Here is a 6,989-nt window from a genome sequence, read left to right as displayed (position 1 = left end):
TGAGACCTGCTGGCTTCAGGTGACACCCAGCACATTCCCAGCCATGGTATCAGCAGGGCAAGACACTTTTTACTGAAGAAAAGTAGATGGAGAAGTAAAGGGGACTTTGTCTTACACCTTAGATACCACCTTGGCCACAGGTGGGTAGAGCACTAAGAGGGCTCTTGGGGTCCCTGATTCCAGGACTTGGCTCTTGGATGGCATTTCTGGATCTATGCTAGAACTGAGGGTAGTCCAGAACCTAGAAGGGCAAGGCCCAGTCTATGAAGCATTCACCACAAACTGATTGAAGAGCTCTTGAGCATTAAGGAGACATCAGTAGTAGTCTTGAAGTACTCCTGGCCTGGGGTGATAATAGCTACAAGGTGAGTCTCCTCTGCCTTTGGAAAGAGGAGGGAAGAATGAAAGGACTATGTTTTGTTGTTTGATTGCCAGCTGAGCCATAATACAATAAAACACTAGGTAGACTTCTAAGGTTTTTGATGCTAGTCCCTGATTCCTAAATGGATGGCACCTCTGGACCCACCCAAGACCTAGGGCAACGCATTGCACTGAAGGGAAGAACACAGGCCAAGCTGGCTTTGCCACAGGCTTACTGCAGAGCTCCGGGGCCAAGACCCTCTGGCAGTAGCCAGGAAGTAATTACAGCAGGACTTGGGCGAGACCCAGTGCTGTTTTGGCTTCAGGTCTGACCCAGTGCAGTCACAGTGCTGGTGGCCACAGTGTTGTTTGTGTCACTTCACCCCCAGCTTTAGGTAGCTCAGAACAGACATAGGAACTCTGTATGTTTGAGAACTCTGTATGTATGATATCGCCTATATCATAACACCCAACTTTTTCAAATATCTGAAAACTCTTCCCAAGAAAGATGGTGACAAATAAGCCCAGGCAGTAAAGACTACAATAAATACCTGGCTCTTCAATGCCTAGGCATTGAAGAACATCTACTATCATCAGCACCAAACAGGAAAATATAACCTCACCAAATGAATTAATTAAGGCACCAGGCACCTATCCTGAAGAAAAAGAAATATGACTTTTCATACAGAATTCAAAATAGCTGTTTTGAGGAAACTCAAATTCAATATAACACAGAGAAAGAATTCAGAATTTTGTCTTATAAATATAACAAAGATACTGAAAGAATTAAAAAGAATCAAGCATAAATGTTAGAGGTGGAAACTGCAATTGGCATACAGAGGAATGCATCAGAGTCTTTTAATAGAAGATTGATCAACCAGAAGAATTAGTGAGCTTGAAAATAGACTGTTAGAAAATACACAACCAGAAGAGACAAAAAGAAAAGAAATAAAATACAATAAAGCATGCCTACAAAATATAGAAAATAGCCACACAAAGACAGATTTAAGTAATTGAACTTAAAGAGAAGGAAGAGAAAGAGATAGAGGTAGAAAATTTATTCATAGAGACAATAAGAAAACTTTCTAAATCTAGAGGAGGATATCAATATCCAAGCATAAGAAGTTTATAGAACACCAAGAGATTTAACCCAAAGAAGACTACCTCAAGGTAGTCAAATAATCAAACTTTCAAACGTCAAAGATAAACAAAGGATCCTAAAAGCAGCAAAAGAAAAGAAACAAATGACATGCAATGGAGTTCCAATGTCTTACAGCAGACTATTCAGTAGAAACATTACAGTTAAGAAGAGGGTGGCAAGACATATATAAAGTACTGTGGGAAACAAATGTTTACACTAAAATAGTACACCCAGCAAAAGTATCCTTTAAACATAAAGGTCAAATACAGACTTTCCCAGACAACGAAAGCTGAGAGATTTTACCAATACCAGACTGCCCTGCAGAAAATGCTAAAATGAGTACTTCAAGTATGCTAATGAGCAATAACAAATCATCTGAAGGTACAAACTCATTGATAATAGTAAATACACAACTCTTTTAAGTAGAATGAACTTAGCAACAAAACAATAAAAAATAACTACAATAAATTTTCAAAACATACATAATTCAATTAGGTATAAATAAAAAACAGCAAAAAAGTAAAAAGCTGATGGACAAAGTTAAGGTAGATATAGATTTTATTCATTTTCTTTTTGTTTATTTGTTGCTTGTTTTTCTTTTTGATTGTTTGTTGGTTTATTTATGCTTGTCTGTTTATGCTTGTTTTATTTTTGCTTATTGTTGGTTTGTTTAGGCAAACAATATGAAGTTGTTAAGTTGCTATCACCCTAAAATAATGGTTTATAAGATAGTGTTTACAAGCCTCACAGCAACCTCAAACCAAAAGAACCTTTTCTAAAATCATCTTCTCTAAAAGAAAGACAGGAAGGAAAGAAAGAGGGAAGAAAAGATAACAAAGCAAATATAAAATAAGTAACAAAATTGTAGGAGTAAGTCCTTACTAATAAAAGGCAACACTGAATGTAAATAGACTAAACTGCAATCAAAATACGTGGACTAGCTGAATGGATGAAAAAGCAAAACCCAATGACCTGTTGCTTACAAGACACACACTTCACCTATAAAGACAAAGACTAGAAATAAACGAATGGCAAAAGATATTTTATGCAAATGGGAACCAAAGAAGAGCAGGAGTAGCTATACCGATATCAGAAAAAGTAGATTTCAAGACAAAAGCTATAAGAAGAAAAGTGTCAGTTCAGCAAGAGGTTATGACAATTTGAAATATATATACACCCACTACTAGAACAACCAGATTTATTAAGCAAATATTATTAGAGATAAAACTACAATAATAGTTAAAGACTTTAGCACCCCACTTGCAGCTTTGAACAGATCTTTCAGAAAGAAAATCAACGAAGAAATATCGGACTTAGTCTGCACTATAGATCAAATGGACCTAACAGATATTTATAGAATACTTCATTCAAGGACACCAAATACACATTCTTCTCCTCACTGCATGGATCATTTTTAAGGATAGACCATATATTAAGTAACAAAAGAAGTCTGAAAACATTAAAAAATAATTTTAATCATTTCAAGCATCTTCTCTGACAGCAATAAAATAAAACTAGAAATCAATAAAAAGAAAAAGTTTGGAAGCTATATGAACACATGGACATTAAACAATATACACCCTTGAATGACAAGGAAGCTAATGAAGAAATCCAGAAATTTAAATTTTCAAGTAATTTAAAAATTACTTGAAACAAATAGTAATTGAAACAACATAACAAAACCTATGGGATGCAGAGAAACAAGTACTAAAAGGGAGGATTAAGCTATAAGTGCCTACATCAAAAAAGATTTAAAAACTCAACCTAATGATGCATCTTAAAGTGCTAGAAAAGTCTGAGCAAATCAAACCAAAATTAATAGAAAAAAATAAATGATAAACATCATAGCAGAAAAAGAGTAAAATTAAAATAGATAAAGCAATACAGAAAATCAAGGAAACAAACTGAATGGTGTTGGAGATGGTGTGGTCAGAGATATATCTTAGATTTCAAGTATAAGTGGTAGGTGGCTGCTAAAGTCATTAAAAAATAAAATAAAATAAAAAATAAATAAAAAGAAAATAAAAAAACAATAAGTTGATTTTTAAATTTAAAACAAGACTGAAAACCTTTAGCCAGACCACTGAGAAAAATGAGGAAAATATCCAAATAAATAAAATCAGAGATAAAAAAAAAGCATTACAACTGATACCACAGAAATTCAATGGGCCATTAGTGTCTAATATGACCAACTATATGTCAATAAATTAGAAAATATAGAGGAAATGAACAAATTCCTAGGCACATACAACTACCAAGAAGAAATCTTGTACAAGAGCCACAAAGAAATCCAATGCCTGCCAGTGACAAGTAATGAGATTAAAACCATAATAAAATATCTACAGTAAAAAAAACTGGGATCCAATTCTGAGATGCTAAATTTTATTCAACATTTAAAGAAAAACTAATACCAATCCTACTCAAACTATTCTATAAAATAGAGGAGGAGATAATATTTCCAAAATCATTCTATGAGGGCAGTATTACCCTGATACTAAAACCAGGCAAAGACACATCAAAGAAACAAAATTATAAGGCAATATCTCTGATGAATATTGATGTAAAAATCCTCAACAAAATACCAGCAAACAAAATTCAACAATATATTTAAAAGATCATTCATCATAACCAAGTGAGATTTATTCATGGGATGCAATGATGGTTCAACATATGAAAACCAATGAATGTAATACATGATATCAACGGAATGAAAAGGACAGCTATATAATAATTTTACTTAATGCTGAAAGAGCATCTGATAAAATTTGACATCCCTTCAGGATAAAAGCCTTTAAAAAGAACTGTGTATATAAGGAACATTTCAACAAATAAAAGCCATATATGACTCATCCACAGCTAGTATTATACTATATGGGGAAACACTGAAAACCTTTGCTCTAAGATGTGGAATATGAAAAGGATGTCTATTTTTTACCACTGCTATTTAACATAGTACTGGAATTGTTACCTAGAGCAGTCAGACAAGAAAAAGATACAGAGGACATCCAAATTGGAAAAGAAGAAGTCCAGTTATCTTTGGTTGCTGATGATATTATCTTCTATTTGAAAGAATCTAAAAACTCCAGAAGAAAATGAGTAGAATTGACAATTGACCAAAAAAATTTAGTAATGTTTTAGGTTACAAAATCAACATACAAACATCAGTAGCATTTCTATATGCCAACAATGAACAATATGAAAATGAAACTTAAAAAGTAATCCTATTTACAATAGCCACACATATAATTAAATATCTGAGAATTAACCTAACTAAAAAAGTGAAAGATTTTTTTAATGAAAACTATAAAACAGTGATGAAGAAAATTGAATAGGACACCAAAAATAAGAAAGATATTCCATGTTCATGGATTACAAGGATCAATATTGTTAAAATGTCCATACCACCCAAAGTCATCTACAGATTTAATGCAATTCCCATCAAAACACCAATGACATTCTTCACAGAATTTTTATTAAAGTCCTAAAATTCATATGAAACTGCAAGAGGCCCATAATAGCTGAAGCTATCCTAAGCAAAAAGAACAAAACTGGAGGAATCATTTTACCTTATTTTGAATTATTACAGAACTATTAATCAAAACAGCAAAGTATCTATTTTCTATTCCATTTCTGCTTTTCAAATAGATGTTGAAATATTTTTATAATGTAACATCTTCCATTTTCTTTATCCAAGAATGTGGTGTAATTTTATTTTTTTATAATTAATATACCCATAGTAGGTAATATAGTTTGGACATGTGTCCCTGTCCAAATCTCATGTTGAATTGTAATTCCCAGTGTTGGAAGTAGGGCCTGGTAGGAGGTGATTAGCTCATGTGGATGGGTTTCTTATGAATGCTTTAGCATCATCCCCTTGGGACTATCTCCCCATAGTTCTTAAGTACTTGCAAGATCTGGTTGTTTAAAAGTGTGTGACAGCCTGCCCAGGCCAATGGCCATGTTACTTCCTCCATAGAAATGAATGGCAGCAGCTGGAGCCAGAGTCTGGCAGCTCTACTACTTCTGCCTCCTGCTTTGCAGGTCCCAACCCTCTCTCTGTTCTCATTGCACCCAGATGGGCCAACCCAGAGCTCTGCGTAGCCATGATAAATTTCTTGCACTCCTATAATGAGAAAGTGATGAAATACTTTCTCCCTGTCCTTTAGTAAATCTTCTCAACTATACTAGGGGATAATGATGATTAAATTGAACAATTAAGAATTCTAAAGTGAAAGCTCTTGAAATTAACAATACAGGAAAATCATCACTTTTAAAGTAATTCTCTTTGAATATGTGGAGTTGGGAAGAGTTCTCTCTCTTTTTTTTTTTTTTGAGACGGAGTTTCGCTCTTGTTACCCAGGCTGGAGTGCAATGGCGCAATCTCGGCTCACCGCAACCTCCGCCTCCTGGGCTCAGGCAATTCTCCTGCCTCAGCCTCCTGAGTAGCTGGGATTACAGGCATGCGCCACCATGCCCAGCTAATTTTTTGTATTTTTAGTAGAGACGGGGTTTCACCATGTTGACCTGGATGGTCTCAATTTCTTGACCTCGTGATCCCCCTGCCTCGGACTCCCAAAGTGCTGGGATTACAGGCATGAGCCACCGCGCCCGGCCGGGAAGAGTTCTCTTATAAACAAATATGTAACTAATAAGTTTGATATCCAGCTCTTCCATACCATAGATGTGGAATTTTTAAGTAAAGATTTGGAAGTGGGTGGATATTTTGGCTCCATGTAGATGTTGGACACAGCAGGTCAGGAGTGATCCCGAAGCCTGAGGATGCAATTTTACAGGTTCTGACTGCTGCCTGCTTACTTTTAGTGTTGACAATTCCAAAGCTTCCAGAACTTGAGTAACTGGAAGGAAGAATTTATGTATTGCACCAATGTGAAAGAGCCCAAAAGCTTTCCTTTTGTGATTTTGGGTACCAAGAGTGACATAGCGAACAGCAGGTATCTGTAGAAGAAGACCAAGCCTGGTACAGGAACAGCATCAACTATCCTTACCTTTAAACAAACACAAAAGATGCCATGAATGTGACAGCAGCATTTTGAGAAGGTGGTTCCAAGAGTTCTTGCTACTGGGGATAGGTCAGATCACTTGATTCAGATGGTGATGGTCTAACTTAATCGAAAACATTGGTCAATCAATCTTCACTGAAAGCCCAAGCTTAGCTCATCTTAATGTTGATTGTTAAAGATATTGTTGATACATTTTAAATGACTCACAGGCATACACAAAATCAACATGGAGGTGGATAAGAGAATTAGCATTTGCAGCAGAGTATCATCTACTACTAAAATTAAACTAATGTGTATTGCTGCTTAATAGTTGGTGAGAGAAGAACACATCCACTCACAGAAAAGTCTATTTACTGCATAATAGCACTTTACATTTATAAATTGCAACAATTGTTTAATAACATTTCCTTAACTTAAATATGTAAGTCACAGAGCTAATAAATGAGATGATCAGGATTTTAATTATA

The 6,989-nt window shown here is 35.1% G+C and overlaps 1 pseudogene; it reads left to right on the top strand.

Moving 5' to 3' along the window:
* Positions 1-503: 503 nt before the first annotated feature.
* Positions 504-6,625, top strand: LOC100409806 (ras-related protein Rab-9A-like; annotated as a pseudogene).
* Positions 6,626-6,989: the final 364 nt, after the last annotated feature.

Source organism: Callithrix jacchus, chromosome 2 (genome assembly GCF_049354715.1).
Source record: "Callithrix jacchus isolate 240 chromosome 2, calJac240_pri, whole genome shotgun sequence".
In the NCBI taxonomy this organism is placed as follows: Eukaryota; Metazoa; Chordata; class Mammalia; order Primates; family Cebidae; genus Callithrix; species Callithrix jacchus.
Note: the sequence above shows the minus strand (reverse complement) of the source record. Positions and strands in the feature narration are given on the sequence as shown.